The following is a 21,945-nucleotide window of genomic DNA, read 5'->3' on the forward strand; positions in this document are numbered from 1 at the left end:
TGCTTTAGTTGGCCCATATTGGTTCCTAGGGCTTATAATAAAAAACCCCTAATTGACACTGTATATGATGTTTGAGGCACCTGTGGATAACCAGGTGGAGACTGTTAGATAGTTGGAACTATGAAAGTAGAATAGTGGTTCTAAAAGTGATGCCTCAGCATCACTGAGAACTTGTTAAAATGCAAATGCTCAGGCCCCACCCCAGATTTACTGAATATGATACTACGGGAGTGGGGCTCTATCAATCTGAATATTAGTAAGCCCTCAGGGTGATTCTAATGCATGCTATAGTTTGAGAACCAACTGAACTAGAGCTTAGAAGAGAGATTCGGGGCTTTGCTCTAGGCTGGACTCTTTCACTTATCTGCCATCCTCCTTCTGGAACTATCTGGCTTGCCTGGGTGTACCTCTCTCATGGTGATGGAAGAAGCGTTTTAAGAGGACAAGCAGAAACATACAAGGCCTCTTGAGGCCTAGACTCCAAACTGAAACACTGGCACTTCTGCCTCATTCTATTGTCCAAAACAGGTCATGCAGCCAAGCCCAGATTCAAGAGGTAAGGAACTAGAATTCACCTCTTAGAGAAATTGTGAAGTGACATGGCAAACGGCCTGGGTTCATGGAGGGGTGAAGAATTGGGACCGTTAATACCATAGTAGGGATGACCTGAGCATGCCTGCAAGTAGAAGGGAAGGAATATGCACAATGAAGAAAGTAAAGAGAAAGATCAATACCATAGGTCAGAGAATTAACCTTTGAAAAAAGGAAGGGCACTTCTGGGAATGGAAAGAAGGGAATTTGATTGAATTAGATTTAGCAAATTAAAATACAGGATGCCCAGTACAATATGAATTTCAGGTAAAAAATGAATAAGTTTTTAGTATTAAGTATCTTCTATACAATATTTGGTAGGCTTTGAGTACATAGTTTCTATTTTTTATTATTTTAAATACTATTTAAATGTTTCTATAATGCAATATTTGAGACATACTTATACTAAAATATGATTTCTTGTTTATTTGAAATTCAGATTGTACTGGACATCCTGTATTTTATCTGACAACCCTACTTTGGATGGATTTTAAATAAATCCATAGCAAGATAATCTATAAAGGGATAGATGGGTGCATTTGGGGATTTAATCCTGGTTTGAAACTGCTGCTATGAATGCTGCGAGGTGTCAGTGAAAGAATTGCTGAGCAATAGTGAAGGCCCAGTTAACAACAGGCAGCATGAATCTTTCTTGGATTAAATCAGCAGTAATGTTTCACTGCTGGGAAGCAGTAGCAATAACAGAGATTGCTGGTGCAGGCGATCACCTTGGTTTAACTTCAGCAGGAGAGGTCTGGGTAGGAGTTGGGGGCATAATTGAAATTACTTAGGGGTCCAAGTAGTACAGGGAAGCAGGTGAAACCAGAAAGTGAATTGGGAGGCAGAAGGTGAACAGTGCGAGAGGTGGAAGTTCACAGAGAAGAAACAGAATTTACAATCTTGGAAGAATAGTTCTGTATGATAATGAGGTTAAAAATCCAATTTCTCATTACAGAATGGGAGCTAAATTAAGACCAAGAGCTCTGGAGACAAGGCACCTGATTTTGCATTCTAGTTGTGTGATCTTGGTCAAATAATTTAACTTTCCTATGCCTTAGCTCTTTATTTGTAAAATAGGAATATTAATGGTTCATACCTCATAGGGTTATTGCGAAGATTAAGTGAAATAAACCATAAGAAGTACCTAAAACAGTATGTCTGGTATATAGTAAGCCCTCAAATGTTTGCTATGTTTTATTATTTTAAATACCTCTTACATGTATCTATAATCAATAAATGTGAGTGCTTTAGAGAGTATTTTAAACACAATGGCAAGTATACATTGTGTGTTTTCCATCTTAGCTAACAAATGCCCTGTTTGATAAATACATACACAATTAGCTACCTGTTAAAGTTGGAGCTCATGCAGCCTTCACCATTTAAGGTTGTTTACTGTTATTACAAGAAAATAATTATCATGTTCAAGTCATATCTGTCTCCACATTTCCCCTAGGTGACCATGCTTTGGGATTTTCATAGTTAGAGTAATTCCTCTGGGCTCTGCCACCCAGCAAGTTAAAGAGGACAAGATTCCTCTCGGGGTGTTGTGGTTCTGGGAATGTGAGCAGCTTGTTTTCATGAGATCTCCACCCTGACCTGGCCTGGTAGGAGCTGTTGTGTTGATGGTTGTATTGTTTTTAGTTGTTTCTTCCATTTTACGCAGTTATTTGTATATAAAGATTTTTGAAAAGTGAATTTTTTGTTGGGATGTTTTGCTTATAGAAAGAAAAATTAAAACTATTTTAAAGTAATTACTCGTGTCTTATTTTTTCTCTTTTAAAATAAATTAAAGTTCTAATTGATGTTGTCTGGAAAGAAAATGAAGGCCAAGGAAATGGCTATGCTCTTAATGTTTTAAAATAAAGTAATATTATTCTCTGTTTGAATGGAGCCTTCTAAGGAATTACTACAGTCTCATACACAATTGACTTAAATGCATTCTTTATCTTTAAAAGGAAGTAGAACAGGATCATTGAGTAAATCGCATGTGTTCACAGTCTTGTCTGGTGTAATCAGATACTACACAAGCACATTATTCTCTAGTCAGGAGGGAAGGGCACATCTGAAGCAGGGCTTGCCCCTGCAGAGACCTTTTTTTGTTTAAAGAACAGTGCAGTGCAAGACCACACAGTAGAAGATAACAGAAAATATCTTCCATGCCTTCCTCCACCTTTATACTTTTTCATTCTTCTTTGTTCTCTTAGGACATCTGTTGTAATGATTATTCCGTAAAACTCATAGGTACATGGCAGACGGCGTATCATATTTCACTTATTGTTTTGTCTACTATAATTGCTCTCTTTATATCATGCCATTGTAGGTTTTTAAAATATTTTGTTTATAAAAGATATGAAAGGATGGTATAGAAAATTTATTAATTGACTGTAGATATCTAAAGAGTAAATGTTTTAACTCTGAATTTAATAAAATAATATTTTAGGAAGTCTAATAGACTTATTAAGCTACATCTTAAAGAGATAAATACACTAAAAAGAGATGCTTAAAAGGATGAATTTTCCTCTTTTATATTAATTGCAATGGATTTTTAAAAAATGTCATACTTAGGCATTTGAAAGACATTCTTAATTATGAACAACAGTGATGTGAGATTTTGGAGGCTTCAAAATAGGTCCATTATTTCAAATGTTTTCAACATTTTAATAGCTGGTTTGCTGTCTACATTATGGCTGCAATTCAAAATTCAAGTTTTTACTTCTTATTAGGGGTTCTTATATTGCATCCCAGTTTTGCCCTAGGTTGATCCTTTGGGGATTTTTGAAATTTATGTTTGAAGGGTTTTTTTAATCCTTTCTATTAAGAAAAATTTCAAACGTATGCAAAAGTAGAGCAAATAGTATGATGACCCCCAAGTCATGTTTGAGCTTTAAGTGATATGTTAGTACAGGTACTACATTTGTTAATGCAACAGATGTTCAGGAACTCAAGAAATGCTTATGGCTTAATATATACTTGAAAGAATTTGTGTAAATCAAATTTTAAAAAATATCCAACCATATCCCAACCTATGACAGATTGTATTTCAAATGTATTTTGGTGGTCAGCCAATTTTTGGATCTACAAATGTGTTTCTCATAGAAGTAATCTTAAAATGGCTATTAGCTTTTCAGGCCAACTCGCAGTAACTGATCTAATTCACAGTTAAGAGAAACCTACGTACCATTTTTAACATCATTTCAATGAGAAAGTGCCTCCTTTGCAATTGGAATACTAGGGAACAGCCACCACCCATCTTCCCTTCTATTAAGTATGGCGGATAGGAGAGTGGGGAGTCAAACTCTCCTGTAATGGAGATTCATGTCCATGATGGCTCCTTAATTCTCTCAGCAAAACTAGCAGAAACTCAAGAGAAGACATTAGGAAGGGTCGGGGGGCAGGGGGTGGGGTGGATGGGAGTGCACTCCGTACATACCATTCCAAAATTGTTTACCATTTCCTCTGCTAGTGGAGTTTGGTTTTGTGCTTTTTTAAAAAAATGCCTTTTTATTTTTAAAAAAAGGAATCCTTCCTTTATAAAACAAATACTCTGTTGTATCTAAAGTTTACATTTTACACACTTTTTTTAAAGTAGCTTTCTGATTATTTTCTTCTTTGAATAAGTTTCCGACATAGGGGGAAGATTATTTTCACTGGCTGAGATATGCCTAAGACAACAAGAAAAGATTCCTGACTACTAAAACACAAAATTGGAATATAAACATAGGTACTTAACTGCCAATAAGCTAAAATCAGGTTGTTGAAATAATGTTTATCATGAACCTATAAGTAGTATTAACCTTTTGGAGTATCTGGGAATGACGAAAAAGATGGGCTCTAATGCTTTTGTCATGCCAACCTACACTCTCACTCTTCCAAATGGACCTTAAATTCCTACTCTTCCAAAATCCTTCTCTAAGCAAGAACTTGGAGCCACAGAACTGTCCTAATCAACTTCTCATTTTGTACACATAGTATATATAAAAAAGGGAAATAGAGCAAGTGCTTTATGGATAGAGCAACAGGAGCAAGATTCAGAAAATGTGGAATAGCTGAAAACAAGGCCAGCTCAGAGTTAGGAACTCTAAATATTACAACAGTACCCTGAGAAGGTCACTTAACCTCCCAGGATAATTAGTAAAATGAGTGATTGAAATAAATTAGCCCTGTTCCTTCTAGTTCTAAAAGTCTCATCTGTGAATAGTCATCTTAGATCCTGTGAAGACTTCAAATGCTAGTGTGGCATGGTTATTATCCTGTCAGCTATTACAGACTCCAATCTCTTACATCCACTCCAGAGAATGTGTATTGTTTGCCTGTGAGTGACTTGACAACAGACCCCCAAAGCTAGCTAGCCTTATTTTCCAGAGGGAGTAATACCAGTACCCTTATGTGGAAAGAGAATCAAACATACTTTGTGATGAGTCCGCTGAAGGTCCCAGAACATGGTGTACGACAGCTTCACTACAGACCCACGCTCCCATTAGATAAGGAGGGGCCTACTGTGTGTGCCATGCTAACAAGGTACTTCACATATCTTATCGTATTAATCCTCATGGTAACCCTGAAGGATGAGGGTGTTGTCTTCATTTTACAGATGATGAAATTTCCCAAGAACTGGTGATGGAGCTAGTGAATGTTGAAACTGGATTCAAACCTGCTATGAGGGGAATGAACCCACAGTTCGCTATTTGAACCTGCCCACCAAACTAGCTAAGGGAAGGAAACCAAAAAGCCTTCTCTGCAGTTAGCTTTACACTCACCAGCAACTCTGGATCCTCTGCCTGTGGGACCTGGGCCCTGCAAGCTCCCAGAGCTAGCTCATGTCCTCAAGACTCCCTAAACCCCAGGTAAGCATGTCCCCTCCAAGCCCTTCTGAAGTCTCAGATGAATGCCCTGCAGCTTTCATAAGGCGCCTGCAGCTAGAAACCCAGCCACCTCTAACGCAGAAGAGGAAACTCTGGAGCTGGATATTAAGACACTGCTCCAGAACCCTTCAGATGTGGAATCCCTCCCTGCCTACTGGTGGTGGTGAGTGCCAGAGGACAAGTTCCCCTGCCAATAACTTCTTCAATAACTTCAAAGATAGCTACTTGTAGATCTCCGAATCCCTAACTGCTGATAAAGAAGAGTCCAAATTTAAGACATCAGCCTCAGAAACACACAAATAGACTAGGGCAGTTCTCAGAGTATGCTCCTGGGACCAGCAGTGTTATCCTCAACTGGGAACGTGTTAAAAATGCAAATTGTTGGGCCCCATCCCAGACCTACTGAATCAGAAATGGGGTCCAGGGATCTGTGTTTTAACAAGCCCCCCTCACCCCAATGATCCTGATGTACACTAAAGTTTGGAAACCACTGGCCCAGGACGATGAAGGATGATCCCAGGTTCTGCATATTAACCTAGAATTAACCTGCAACAGCTACCTGGGGCTAGATTCTGCCCTCCCACTCCCCACCCAACTCTAACCAGTGCTGTGGTTAGAGTTACGTGACTCTCCCAATCAAGACTACTGCCTAGTGGCTCTTTTTTTGCCTTGACAACTCCTAGGATAATTTTGGGCAGATAGCAGATGATCAGTAATGATTGAATTGCAATTTTAAAACTCATTGCTTATGATAGGGGAATTAGAAATAAATGTCCATTAGTAGAAATTTTATTAAAAACCAATTATATGAAGATTGGGACCAACACTGACCAACACTATGTTCAGTATATTCTCATTGCCTAGTGCAGTGTAAGTATTCAATATTTGTTGATTGAATGAGTAAATGAGTATATATTCATATATATTCAAGTCCTGAAGTACAATGCAGCCATTAAAAAAGATGTTTTCTAATAGTAGTCCCACTCCTACGTATTTACCCAAAAACCTGAAAGTCAATGTTTATAGCAACTTTATTCATAATTGCCAAAAACTAGAAACAACCCAAATGTCCTTTACCTGGTGAATGGATCAGGAGAGGACTGCATTTGGGGAAGTAGTGAAAGGGACTTTATTTTATATGTTGCTGTTAGAGTTATGTAGAAGAATTTATTATTTATTATGTAATTAAGAAATAACATTCCAGAGACTGGAAGGATAGACACCCAAAATGTCAATAGTAGTTATCTCTGGTTGGTAGAATGACAAGTGATTTTTATTTTCTTTTTTCTTATTTGTAGCTTCTAATTTTTCTATATAAACAAGTTATTCTTTTGTAACTAGAAAAAAACAAGTTATTGAAACAATGGGGGGAGGGAGACCCAGGAAACATATTGACTCAAAAAATTTATACAGGGCCAGCCCCGTGGCTTAGTGGTTAAGTGCACGCGCTCTGCTGCTGGCGGCCTGGGTTCGGATCCCGGGCGCGCACCGCCACACCGCTTCTTCGGCCATGCTGAGACCGTGTCCCACATACAGCAACTAGAAGGATGTGCAGCTATGACATACAACTATCTACTGGGGCTTTGGGGGGAAAAAATAAATAAATAAATAAAAATTTAAAAAAAAACAAAAAACTGCCAAACTTTAAAAAAAAAAAATTTATACAAGTTAGAAACGTGAAAGTTATAAAAATATTTAAAACAAAGTTTCACTGGAAAAAGAATTTGGATACTCCCTCTAGAATAGTGCTTCTCAAACTTAATGTCCATATAAATCACGTGGAGTGTTGTTGAGATGCAGACTCTGATTCCAAGGGTTTGCATTTCTAACAAGCTCCCACATGATTGCAATGCTCCTGGTCCACAGAGCACTTTGAGTATGAAGGCTCTAAAACGATACTGTCAAAAGAGCAGCTACTAATTAGCCACATATGGCTATTAAATACTTGAAATGTGGCTAGTCCAAACTGAGTTGTACAGTGTCAAATACACACTGGATTTTGAAGACTTAACACACACAAAAAGAATGTAAAATCTCTTAATTATTTTATATTAATTACATGTTGAAATAATATTTTTGGACATAGGGTGTTAAATAAAATATAGCCTTAAAATTAATTCACCTGTTTCTTTTTACTATTTTAATGTGGCTACTAGAAAATTTTAAATTACATTTGTGGTTTGTATTTTTGGCTTGTATTATGTTTTTATTGGACAGCACTGATCTAGAATAACTATTAACAGGATTTTACTTCACTCTGGGTCTTAAATCACCAACATAATGCAGGAAAAGGATTACTACCCCATTAATGACCAAATTGGCAACTTTTGTATAGTCACATAAACATTCCTAGGAGTTCTTAAAATCAATAGGTAGAGGTTGGGACAAATAGAAATCATAGAATTTTAGATCAGGAAGAAACTTTGAGGTCATAAAGTTCAAACCCCTTGTCCTATGGAATTATTTATCAATTTGACAATGATGTATTCAATACCTAATATCTGTAAGTACTGAATAGGTACTTACATGACAGGTAAGTGAGTAAGGTGAGGCACCTACCCTGGAGAAGCTAAGAATGATGGTAGTGGTCTGTAACAACCCCCCATGACGTGTTGACAGAGTGCTCTCAAACACAGAGGCAGAGGCCAACAGACTCCATTTTCCTGAGGAAGAATCAGAAAAGTTCCACACTAGATGGCTTATTTGGGCTGGCTCTCAGTTTCCCCAGGTTTTATAGTTTCTATTTGATATTAATGATGCAAATAAGGCTTTAGGATTAACTGTTTATTTAAATAATCAATGTAAGGCATGCTATCCCCTCTCCTCTCGCATACAAAATAGACTATTATAGAAAAGCAAAGAAATTTAGACCTCAGAAACTGAAAGTTTGAACATGGTTGATGGTAGCAGAATGAAATTTGGAGTGTAGCAATAGCACAGCCAGCCTTCAATTTATATGTGCAAATGAGGAGCAAGAATTGCTGAGATGATTAAAAGCTATGAATAAAACAAAAAGTTCATTTTAGCAATTACTTTTTAAAACGTATTTATCAGGAATATCTTATACAAGAGGCATTATGACTGAAATTGGTTCTTATTTGAGTTACATTTCCTTTGAGAGAATGAAAAGACAAATTTAGGATACATAATAAAGCATTTCAGTGAATTATGAAAATTTTTATTACTTCAAGAGGTAGTAGGCGCTGAAAATATGAATAGCCCTTTAAAAATTTTTTTAGTTAAAATCTAGGTTGCCCCCAGTAATGTTTCAATCCTTTATAATGTAGTATTGAAGGAGTTCAGGTTGCTTTGGTATACATTCTTAGCCTGTAAAGAAACAGCTTCAGAGGACAAGCCTCCTCATTACATGCACAGACCTAAAGGTCCTCTGGATCATGGGTTGGATCTAATCTGAACATTTGTATTATTCATTTTCAACCAGTATTTTTTAAATTGCCCATCTGGAAAAAGTTTACCTAAGAATGGCTGGATGGGCCTTGCCTGAGAGTGAAAAACTGCCTAAAGCTATTCAAAACTAAAACTTGAACTAAGCAGAATAAATAGTTCTGCCTAAGAATTGTAACTCCCTTCCCCTGTCTTTAAGAGTAATTGGAATAGCGTTTTTAGAAGCTTAAATGTTTGCTAGGAACCAGTGAGTTAGTTTGGTTAATTTCGCTTCATTCATACCAAAAAGTAGAATGTATTGAGTCTTTGGTTGGCTTTGAATATTCCTAATGATTTTGTTAAACATCTCATTCCCAAACATGAACTGTAATTATTTATAGGAAGTGGTCTAATTTTCTTAAATAATAATCTATCGTCTCACACACACAAAAGGAAAACCCATTACCTCATTGTTAAAAATGTGTCAGTTGTAAAGATACCTGTCCTTGGATCAGCATGTTGGGGGTGCAAGAGATTCCTGTCTTGGGATACCTGTCATAAAGATCCCATAATAGGGAGATTTGGGATGATGAGACGCTTACAAAAAGTTTAGATTCTGAAAGAATATTTATGTGTAAGTGTAGTCCAATAATGTTGTAATTTAGGCACAAATTCTTTTTTTCTCAAATAGAGAGTTTTAGGAGAATAAGATGTTTTAGAAGAATCAACACACTGCTCATGTCTCGTAAAACACCAAGATTGCTTTTCTGTTTTCCTGAGGTACATCAATAGAAAAAAATATAAAACGATAATTAGTCTACTTGTCACCTCATCAGAGGTTTTATAGGTTTATAATTTTGATGTATAGCATATTTATGACACAACTTATACACCCTTATTTATTTGAGATGATTTATTAGATAATATCTGCAGGGTGTGAAAACCTAACCCCTTATCTTTTCTAAGCTTTCCATGTCAGGTGGTCATTAGAAAGCTTCATAGTCTTTTTGAAAAAATTCCTAATATTCCAGCCTCTTAAATAAGCATTTTTACCACTTGACATTAATTTCTCCTTAAAGTTTTTACTTCAGCTGTAATTTTTAGGGTAAATGGGAAATACACATAATAATAAGTGCAATTAAATTTGTGATGTGCTGATTCTCTTTTGAAGGTAGTCTTATAATACAGAAGGAATTCAAAATACAGAACTTTAGTTTCTGCGGAAGTACGAGATAGCTACAAATCTGGCAGCATTTCATTCACATTTAGCTATACATTTCTGAGGCACATCTACTCTTACTAGAGGCCGGAATTTTCTCTCTCTCTGGAGTAGACTATCCATAATAAAAATGGATAGATATTGATAATTACTGGGCTTCAAAACGATGTTTTCTTCATGTAGATAGATTCAGGAGCAAAAGATTTAGAGAACTGTTTCAAATGCATCTTGGGTTGAAGAGAACAACCATGGCAAATCCAAACTACTCATTCTCTTACTCTCCTAATCCATTGTTCATACCTTCTCCTCCTCAAACCCCCAATACCTCCTCCTCCCTCTTCGTTTTCAGCCCTTATTTCCTTTTTCCCTGAGAAATAGGAGTAATCAGAAAAGAACGTCCACAGACTCCACCGCCACCACCAGTCACCTACCGGTGTCTGTGCCCATATTCTCTGCCTTCCTTCCCGTTACTATGAATGAAACGTTCCTTGCTCTGTATCTCCGCAGCTTGTGTACTAGGTCCCATCCCTTTCCCTAGCAAGGATAGTGAATGAGCAACTTTCTCCTCTCTGCTGCATCATCATTCCCACCCTCTCTATTGGATCATTCCCATTTGCATAAACTACTACCACTTCAGTGGAAGCAGCTATCAGCTGTCTCCTGGATTCTTGCAGTAGCCTCCTACCTAGTCTCTCAGTCCCTGCTCCCCTTCAGTCTGTACTCATCACAACAGCCAGAATGCTTCTGTGAAAATCCAAGATCTTGTCACTCCTTGCTCAGAAACCTTCAGAGTCTTCACATCTCACTGAGTATAAGAACTAAAGTCCCTGCAAAGGCTTTCACGGCCCTATTTGGTCTTTCCTGCCCTCCCCCTGTCCTTACCACTCTAACTTCCTCTCCTACTTCTCTCTCTGGGCTCTGCTTGCACTCACCACACTGACTTCTTTATTTTTCCTTCAACATCCAGGCACACTCATTCCGCTTGCACCAGATTTTCACGTGGTTTGTTCCCCTACTTTCTTTTGATCTTTCCTCAAATATCACCTTCTCAATAAGACCTTTCCTACCTTTCCTCTTTGTATGTCAATCCACAGAGAGCCTCCAGGCAGAAAGGTGGGGCATTTGTGGAACTCAGCTCCTTTGTTTTCTTTCTCCCAGGGATCACAGTCTCGTACTGCCTGTTCAGCTTCTGAAAATGGTTGTTTGGTATATTTTGTCTCTTTTTATAGTTTTTATAGAAGGAGAGCTAGTCTGGTACCAATTACTCCATCATTCCCAACTATGTTTTTTATTTTTATTTATTTATTTTGTGTGTGTGTGTGTGAGGAGATCAGCCCTGTGCTAACATCTGCCAATCCTCCTCTTTCTTTGCTGAGGAAGACTGGCCCTGAGCTAACATCTGTGCCCATCTTCCTCTACTTTATATGGGACGCCGCCACAGCATGGCTTGCCAAGCAGTGCATGGGTGCACGCCTGGGATCCGAACTGGCGAACCCCGGCCCGCGGCAGCGGAGCACACGCACTTAACCACTTGCACCACGGGGCTGGCCCCCCAACTATGTTTTTTAGCATTAACTTCTTTGTATGTTTTGGAATTTTGATTTGCACAATTACCTTGAGTGGGAAATATTTTTGTCATCCTTTCTTATTCCATCTCCAGTTTGATGAATATTTCCATCTGCCCCTATCCCCATTCCATTCCACAGTCCAGAACAAGATCTTACAATGGCTTGAGAGGGCTCCTTTTCCTTATCAATATTAGGAATATGGCTAATCAAGTAACTGAGCCAGCTGGTATCTCAGTTCATTTGCTGTAGTGATGTTTTTCTTTTGTCCTTTTGCTTTCATGGGTCTACTGCTTCCAATAAATCCACAGCCCCAGGCAGTATATTGGCAGTAGTTTTATTCAGCGTCCTTTCATGGGGCTGGGAGAAGTCAGGTGACCAGTCATTGCTGTTTGCCTGGAACTAAGGGGTTTCCTGGGACTTGGGATTTTTCAGTGCCAAAACACGGAGAATCCTGGGAAAAACAGCATGGTTGATCTGCCCCAGTTCCTGGCTTTCAGTAACGATGCTGGCTTTGATCTCTACCTTAAATAGAGCATTTTAGCCCCAGTATTCCACCAGAGCTGAATTTCCAGTTGCCACTAGCTGCTTCAAAACCCGGACCCTGATAGGCTGCAGCTTTAACCCAACTCATTGCTTTGCATTTCTGTTGTGTTTCTGGTATACAACGATGTTTATCTTGCTTTTTGAGCCCAGCAATGACCTTTTGGTTTTCTCTTTTTCTATTTTATCTGTCATTACCATGTGTTTAGAGCATACAGGATGAATTGAAGCATGAATTCACTGTGCCATCTTGACTGGAAATTCTACTGATTCTTTTTCAATTTGATATTGTCTTAGTTTAGGAAATAATGTAATTTAACAGTCTGCATTCTTTAGAAACCCTCCCAGCCCTTCCAGTCATTTTTAGAGACCCCAAATCACAGAAATTCAGGTGAAACGTAGTCACTGTCCATATAGTGGTTCTATTCTTTTTTTAAGGACATCATAACTCAGTACTTGAGTTAGAATAGAACAAGGGAGAAATAACATCCTAGCTTTGCCCCATCATACATCTTCCAGTTGATGAAAATGTTATCAAACAATATTTTACTATCATCTCCACCTCCACTTCTGGCTACTCTCCTTTTCTTATTCCTCCATTCTTGAAGAGGCAGGAGGAAGAAAGTCTAAGGGAGGTTAGGGCAGTGGTTTCCAACCTCTTTGAAACTGAGAATTCTGTTTTTATGCAACCCTTAATCTGTTTTTGGAGAAGTATGGATTTACAAACCCTTTTAATAGCTTTGGAGCTTTCCCAAAGAGTTACTACCCCTGAAATTGGGCAAATGGAGCAGGAAAATGCCTTCTACTTCCTTGTTTGTTTGCCTCAGATTATGCCCTATCTATACTCTTTTCGATGTGAAGATGTTTTAAAACAATTTGCAGTCTTTTGCTCTTCCATTCTGTTGACAATAACAATCCAATTAATTGTCTTGCAGACTTGCATTGTGATTTACAGTAAGCATTTTAAATATTTCTACTGGATTAAAGAGTTTTTGAACATAAGGGTTTTCACGTTTTAAACCTAAGTATCTAAATATCATGCAAACCAAGCTTCTGTCATAGTACAAAACGAGTGAAGTGACAACAATACTTCCTGGAGCAAAGTAGTTCACACTAACCATCTTAGCTCTACCTAGAAAAATATTCCAATCACTCAGCTTTGGTTTTCTGTTTTTAATTGAAGTGGTAGAAATGTATACGTGGCTATTCTCATTGAGACATTTAAAAACCGATATTGCATGGTATCAATTTCTTTAAGAGCCAATCTATTTTTAACAAAAATAAAATAAATAGGTGAGTTAACTGCTCACACGATGGAATTAAATATTTTCTGGGAGGTAATTTAGTAAAAACCAAATGATTCAAGAAATCATTACCTTATTGTTTTGTTTGTTTGTTTGTTTGTTTTGTTAAAGACGCTAGTTAGAAAACGCCTCGTTGGGGTATTTTAAATAACTCCATAGGTAGGGTAGCTGGTCTGTAATTCCTGACTGGGGGTATGGAAAAGTTACAAAATGAAATGGAGAGCTGTCATTTAGCACTTGAGAACACACTTTGCTTATTTAACTAGGACTAAATACTGCCAGAGCAAATTTTGTGCTAAAATTGGACATTGGGGTTGGTCCAATAGCAGCACAAGTTATAATCCTTTGGAAATCATAGTCTGTTGGTTCAAATCAGGACACTGCAATGTGAGACTATAAATCACTTATGCCATGTTCTTATGGGACCATTAAACCATGGCTGTCTCCATTACAGGACAGTGGAGTTACCAAAGCTAGAATTACTTCTACCTAAAGGTTGAGTTTTGTTTTATTTTTTGCTTTTCTTTCATATATGAGAAGGCCCTCTGAAAATGATATTTAATTTACTAACACTCTGGTCTCATGACCCCTCACACATAAAATACATATATATATTGGGAAGCATGTATTAGATGAGTACTGTGGACAGCATACTAGAATGTATAGGTTTTAGAAAATTAATGAGAAAGGTAATGTGGTATAGTGGAAAGAGAATGGGTCTTGGAGTCAGACATACCTGCCTGTGAATCCCGGAGAAATCAGTTTATTTCTATGGGCCTCAGCCTTCTTATCTGGTTGAAAAAAAATAAATAAATAAAGCAGAAAAGGTCAGGTGCTGAGAAAATGTCCCCCCACCCCACCCCCACCATCAGAAGACATGTAGATAGATAGACAGAATTTTATTAAGTTAATGTTTACTATGAGCCAGGCATCGTGCTACACATTATCTCACTTAGTCTTGACACACCCACGAAGTACTGGAGATTGTACAGTCCTTCCAAATGTCTTTAGGCTTCGCTTGCCTAAAGGTACATGGCTAGAAAGTGGCAGGACCAAGATAGAGCCCAGTGCTCTTAACCACTATGATTTCAGCCTTTCAAAAATCAACACCTCTTAGAGACATCCTACCAATTTAATGCTGTCAGAAATGTAATGACAAACCATTCGTTTCTCACCATCTCTCTTTTTTTTTTTTTTTAACCAAATTTAATTTTGATTCATGTATTAGCTTGTTAGAACTGCCATAACAAAATACCACAGACTTGGTGGCTTAAACAAGATTATTTTCTCACAATTCTGGAGGCTAGAAGTCCCAGATCAAGGTAACAGCAGGTTTACATTCTTCTGCTACCTCTCTCCTTGGCTTGCAGATGGCTGCCTTCTCTCTGTTTCCTCATGTGATCATCCCTCTTTCTATGTTGTCTGTGTCCTAATCTCCTCTTCTTATAAGAACACTAGTCATTTTGAGTTAATGACCCCGTTTTAACTTAATTACCTCTTCGAAGTCCTTGTTTCCAAATACAGTCACATTCTGAGGTCTTGGGGATTAGGGTTTCAACATATGGATTTGAGGGGACATAATTCAGCCCATAACAATGCATATGTAGCATAAACCATGTGATACCAAGTAAAAAAGAAAATCACTAACCCCTATAGAGTGTTTACTGTGTGTCACACACTCTTCAAAACACTTTACACATATTTATTCAATCCATATGTGCTAGATACTATTCTTACCCCCATTTATTACTGAAAGATTAAGTAGTTTGTCCAGAGTCACATGTCTAGTAAGTGGTAGGCTAGGACTTGAATTCACACAGTCTGACGTCAGAGTCTGTACTCATTCAGTGTATTATACTACCCCTCTTAACAAGAAGCATCCTGTTTGGACCAAAGAAACAGAAAACACAGTAATATCTACTTGAGGTAAAATTATGAGTAACTTCAAAAGTCTGTGTATGTTTAATTAGTAATTACTAGGCTGTCATACATGAAAAATAATGGAGCAGCTTTCATTTATTCCTTTGGTATGGCACAAGTAATAAATCAGAGTTCCTTAGAAAATGGCCAAGAAAATTCTAAGTAAAGGGGCTGGCCCAGTAGCGTAATGGTTAAGTTCACATGCTCCGCTTCGGCAGCCTGGGGTTCTCGGGTTTGGATGCTGGGCGTGGACCTACGCACCACTCATTGAGGAGTGCTGTAGTGGCATCCCATATGCAAAGTAGAGGAAGATGGGCACAGATGTTAGCTCAGGGCTGATCTTCCTCACCAAAAAAAAAAAAAAAAAAAAAAAATTCTAAGTAAAATTTGTAGCATTCTACTCTGTGTAATGAAGAGTTAATTAATACAAAGTATTTTTCTTCTAAACCTTCAAAAGTAAATAGTACCCACAATGAAGTAGTAATATTTCTTACTGAAGAAAAAAAAAGTTCCATGTCTGGAGATGTTGGGCTCAGGGATAGCAATATCCTCCTTCCAGCCACTGGACTAAGTCTAGAGAAGAAAGAACTTGGAGCCAGAAGTGACTAGGAAAAGAAATTGTAAATTACCTCCACTCACTTCCAGAGTCCTCATACAGTTAGGAAAGAATGTAGGGCTCCCACTGCACAAAGGAATAGGATTTGAGCCAATTTAGTTGAGTCTCAAAGGAAAGTGGTTCTCAGCTCACAACTGCTTTAAACTCAAAGTAAAAAAAAAAACAATAGATTTGGGGTTAGGAAGCACTGCCATGGTGCTCTCTGCCAGTCATTTTAGTATGTCAGCAGAGTCTCTGTCTTCAAGACGCTTACAGTTTGGCGACTAGAGGGATTTACAAAGATGAGATAATAGATTTTACAGAGCACTCAGTCAAGTTCTAAGCTGAATATAATCAAATATGGAAATAAGGAGTGGAGATACTGTTATGGCTGTTCAGGATTTTAGAGGCCACTGCTGACTGGAGTTATCAAGGCACGCTCAATGGAGAGAAAGTGGGTTTTGAGATGGGCCTTGAAAGATGTGGTAGGATTTGCTGGGTGGGGAGAAATGAAGGGATTTTAGAAGATTCAGTAGCATTTGGGGCATGAAGCAAGAGTGAGGGAAACGTGGGAACAATGAAGAGACGTCCTCTCTGGAATAGACAGATTTGGGGGAGTAATGGGATATATACTTTACAGAGTGGGGTCAGATTATGAATCTGGTTTCATGCTGAGGTCAGCAATATTATTCTGTTAGTTGAACTGCTCACTGAAATTATCTCAGTTCTCTAAACAGGTTTATAAGAACACATCTCAACAGAACTAAGTGCTTTGCACTTTGTAGCATGTTTGTTGTCCTTAAGGCTGCTCAGACTACAACAACATACTCTGTGGACCGCTGTCCCTTCCAGAGTTGTGTCATGCCTAATTGAGCTGGGAGATCATGCAACTGTTAGCCCTAGGCCTCCACAGACTCAGGCCTGGCTAGAGGCCATGGAGCAAGCTTAAGTGGTTCTAAGTGTCTGACTGGAGTCGGGAGGAGAGTGCCCCTGCCCTGTGAAGGCATATAGCCTGAGAAATGGCTTCAACTTGTTTTTAGTTAATGAAATACACATTGTCTGTCTGCATTTTATAAACCTTCAGTGGGAAGAGCTCTACAGAATTCTGAGACCCCCATGCCGTCTTGTGATAGTAGAAAGAAGTTTTAGAGTCTCATAGACCTTTATTTGACTTCTGACCCTCCTGTGTGACTTCATATTACTAAATTTTATGAGCCTGTTTTATTTTTTAATCTGTAAAACAGCCCAGTAACTATGCAGTTACTGTTAACTCTCTTCCTCCTCTTTTGTGACTTCTCTCAGTCCCTGACGTTTTTGAAGAACATCTTTTTCTGATCATAAATGCTCTCTGCTATCAAGGAGGTGAAAACGCTACCATTTAGGATGTCTATGGATCCTGAAGAAAACATGAGGTGGATGGAGTTGGCCTGCCCCTGTCCTCCCTGTCCCCAACTATGTATTTATTTCCTCAGGATAGGATTTCCAGTCAACCAGAGGCAGTCCTTAAAATAGTGCAGAGTTCAATAGGGTCCAGAGTTCTTGGAAATCATCTCAGGGTTGAGAGATCGACTACCCTTATTTGTACTGAATTTAAAACAAGAAATCATGCCATTATGTGGCCTAAAGCCTATAAAAATTAAGCTTACATGTGACAAAGCATTTTATGAGTTCAGAAACAGTTGGGCAAGGCCATAAACTATCATATTACTAAATTGCTACCATTTCTAATGTTCAAGGCTCCAACTACAAGTTTGTCCTTAGAAATTGCAACATCCTCTCAGTAATTTGGGTGTACCCACTTGTGCTTGCAGCAAAGAAGCACATAGGATTTGCGGGTTAGTATTCTGCCTATATTTGAATCCTAAAAATAACCACCTCATGAGAACAGGCTGAGCTTGTGGAGATTATACTCCAGTTGGTTAGAAATGGAAGGTGCATTTTTCCTGTCCCCTCTGGCCTTTCATTTCTAAGCACATTTGCCTCTACTCTGAAGCAGAGGAGACTATTAGAGCAGCTGCAGCGAGCAGCTGTAGAATCTTCTGTGTCATCTGCTGCCCTGCTTTGCAGACTTTGTCCCAGCCTCTGCCCCCAGTTGTCCTTTTCTTCCTTTCAAAATGGCCCACTGCCCTCTTGTGCCCAGTGCCCAGCCTGGCTTCTGGCTCTGTCCCCACAGTGATTTCAGGGTACTCTGCCTGGTGTCTCCTGGCTTTTACCGTTCTTTATGGTGAAAAAAAAAATGAGGGAAAACATTTTTATGTTCTGAAAAACAACTGGAAGGGAAAAAAAAGAGTCTATCAGCCAATAAATAGCTGCTTACTGCTGCCCCCGCAAGTTCTGCTTGTCATTTTTGCTGGTGCTCTTTTCAGTGTGTGACCATGTCTACATTTGCATGCAGAGGCCAGACGATTATGACTGTTTGAAGGGAAGCCCTCCACAGGATTACCTTGAGAGAAATGATTTATTCATCCTGTGCACAGTAAACAGCCGTCCTAGAGGCCGTTCCGTAACTTCACACGGAGCGTTCCTCTCAGTGCACGATAAACTGTTACAGCCAGCACCTATGGAACACTTCTTCGTCTTTTTTTAATGTATAGCTGATTGATTTTGAACACTTAGAAAATAGGCTTGCATTCTTCTTCTCTTTTTGAAGAAGCTACTATGTTGTTTTAAAACATACATATTTTAGACCTTAGATAATATATTATCCAAATACTAACTTACAATAAAATATTATTTAATATATTTGATTTATAACACATTACATGCACCAAGCTTAGAAAGCAGGTAAAAACAAATTATATGTTTTATTTTACTATGTGGGCAGAAGAGTAGTCTGACCTAAAGAACAATATATATCGCCTTTTATCACTGCTCTCTGAAAATAATTCGGGGTTAACAAAATCTAAATTGTATCTGTCAGAACTGCCAGTAATATCTTCAGTTTTCACTGACTACACTCTCCGTTCTCTCTCTCCATAGCTTTAGAATAATGGAACAACAGCACAGTTTCTGCGATAAAAACAAAAGTGAAAGAAAGGAAAGGAAGAATTTATAAAATTTCTTTTGGGTCTGTAAGAGGATGGATCCTAGCATGAACAGCGTATAAGTATGTAGGCACAGTATACCTCAAATAAGGCAGTACACACACACCAGGCTCGATATGTGGGTGTGGTATGTGCACGTGTGCACTTGCCAAATTGCCCATTTTATCCCATAAATATGGCGGTTTCACAACCTGGCGGCAAATATTTTAATGCTTTATGTGGGGGAAAAAACCCACTAAATTGCCTTCTTTTAAATATCACAACATACAATAAGTGTATCTTTGCTTAGAAATGTAAAAATAATGTGCTTGCAAATGCTAATTAACTAGAACTGAGAGTAAATACTTTGTGAAGAATAGATAATAAACTAGAACCATTAGACCTCAGCTGGCCTAGACCAACTGTGAAAATATAGAATCACGGAAGCTCTGACCTGGAAGGGTTTGATTAGGCCTCTATAATCCAAAACTTATTAGAGGCATAAACCCCTTTGTAACATCCCAGTGAAGTGGTCATTCTGCCTTTGTTTTAAATACTGTTGGCGCAGGAATACTCATTACTTACCCATGCAGCTGGCCTCACGTTCTTCTCATTCAGGGAAGATATACTTATCTGTACCTTTACATTCATTTGGTTCTTATTCTTCCCCTTCAACCCACACAGAATAAATCTAATCCCTCCTACAACCCTTCAAATTTGAAGACAATCATCATGACTATAACTGAGCCATCATGAAACAAGACTCGTCTCCTAAACCAGTCAGAGCCAGGACCGTCATCCATCCACACCACTCAGCAGCTGAAAGATCCTCATCCCTAGAGTAGATTGGTGGTGGTGCTTCTCAGATGATGGGCCTGTGATGTGGTTGTGCTGTGTTGATGAGTTACTGCTAAAGACACTGGAGCCAGAGAGGGGAGATCCTAAGCCTAGAGAGCCCAGGAAAGAGCTTCAAGTCTTAATTAAGTTGGTGGCAGCAAAGCAGGGACAGTGATATTTCACCTGCACTAAAACCAAAAAATATTAATTCATGTCGCTGACATTCAACCAAACCTGTAATTTCGGAGTTAGGGCCTTGAGCTTCATTTCTACCACCAGCTCTGCCACTGGCCAGTTGCATGCCCTTGGGCAATCCCCCTCACCATTCCAGAGTTCCCTCTTTGACATGCTGCTTTTCTGCCTAGAAAGGTGGCCACCTCTCCTGGCCTCAGCTTAGATGTCACTTCTCCAGGAACCCTTCCCTGACTCCCATCCTCATCCTACCCTGAGACCGGCCTCTGTCTTCCATTGCACCCTGTGCTCACCTCTGCGGTAGCACCTACTGCATTGTGTTTTAATCACCTGTTTACTTGTATGTGTCTGCTGTACTAGAGGTTCTTTGAAGCTAAGTACTCTCAGTCTTGGTCCCCAGCACTTTGCTCAATGCCTGGAGCAAACCTGAACTCAGAAGGTATTTGTTGAAAACAGGAAGAAAGGAAAGAGAAGACAAAGGGAGAAGATAATATGAGGAAGTTGGACTACATTATCTCAATAGCCTCTTAACAGCTAAAACTTCACAGTTCCTTGTGCTTAAATTCCATCTTTAATGTCAACCTCAGAGTTTTAAAAATTCAGTTTTCTCTAGGAAGAGGATGAGTTTCAAGTGGTTACACCAAATTAAAAAACTATAAATATATATTCATACATATAATACAATTTAGGACTGAGATTTAGAGTTCATTTAATGAGCTCAAACCTTATTTTATATATGAGGAAACTGAGGCACAATGAAATTAAGTTATCTGCCCAAACCTACCTGGTTAGTGGGAAGACCAGATTTTAAACTGATCTCTCTTGCCCCTAAACCAAGATAGCTGGTCTCTAGTCTCCTTCCTTTTTGAAAGAGCTGCTACAAACTTGGCTACAAATGGAAGTGACGGACACTTTCTCTTTTACGTTATCCACAACTTTCTGGCTGTAAATTAAATTTTGAGAAATACCCTTCTCTGCTCCTAGACAAACTAATGAAAATTAGTTCTCTTTTCTCTCAGAAATGTCAGAGGGTGCTATAATGCTATACGAGGCAACTCCTTTAAGTTGTTTACTAAATAGAGTTGTAGTCATGTGAATTACTTTCAGCCAGGTTGGGTATCGAAGCTCACTGTTCTGGTGTTAAGTCACAGGGCAGTGCTGCCATGAGACTAGCTTCTTGGCAAGTAGCCCTGAGGTGCAGCTGTAAGGTGACCCAGTGCAGGCTTGGGGCCAGGGCCCAGTGCTCAGTGCCAGAAACCTGAGCCAAATGCTAGAACTAATTCCCAGGGCAGTGAATTGGTCTCAATTAAAATTTTAGATGAAGAGATTTTTTGTTGCCCCTAAGAACCACTTCAATTTATAAGCTCATAGGAAAACTGGATGTTTTGCCCTTATACTTGGAATAATTTCCAGAGGCCAAAACTTTAAGAAGAAGAAGAAGGAGAGAGAGGAAGAGAGGAGGAGAGGAAGAAGACTTTATTTAAGAAGTCATGAAAATATTTCTTGAAAGCAATAGTTTTCGTAAGATATGATGACTGAGAACTTTCATTTTTCTGCATTTTTGAATATACTGTGTAAGTTGTAAAACTCCTTAAAATGTAAGGTGATGTTGGAGTAGAAATGGTAGAAGTGTGGTCAAAGTGATGGTGATGATTGAACCAAAGTCTGGACCCATACAGATCTAAATTCAGAAGGCAGCGCCACCACTTGCTAGCAGCTGGCCTCAGGTAGTGTACTTCAGCATGGAGACTGTGTTATATATTGGAATTTTCTACCTGGCAGCCGTAGGATCACCTAGATGCTTTTAAAAAGTATCCCTTGGGCCGGCCCTGTGGCTTGGTGGTTAAGTGCGCGCGCTGCGATGCTGGTGGCCCGGGTTCGGATCCCGGGTGCGCATCGAGGCACCACTT

At 38.9% G+C, this 21,945-nt stretch overlaps 1 long non-coding RNA gene across 1 annotated transcript in view; it reads left to right on the plus strand.

The window, feature by feature from the left end:
* LOC147914524 (uncharacterized) overlaps positions 1-21,945 on the plus strand; it is a 60,739-nt gene that overhangs the window by 17,689 nt on the left and 21,105 nt on the right. Inside the window, exon 2 of the long non-coding RNA XR_015555251.1 lies at positions 5,183-5,435. This is a non-coding gene — a long non-coding RNA (uncharacterized LOC147914524). The remainder of the gene's footprint in view (positions 1-5,182; positions 5,436-21,945) is intronic.

This window comes from Ceratotherium simum, chromosome 19 (genome assembly GCF_057802395.1).
Source record: "Ceratotherium simum simum isolate JZ-2026a chromosome 19, ASM5780239v1, whole genome shotgun sequence".
Lineage (NCBI taxonomy): Eukaryota > Metazoa > Chordata > Mammalia > Perissodactyla > Rhinocerotidae > Ceratotherium > Ceratotherium simum.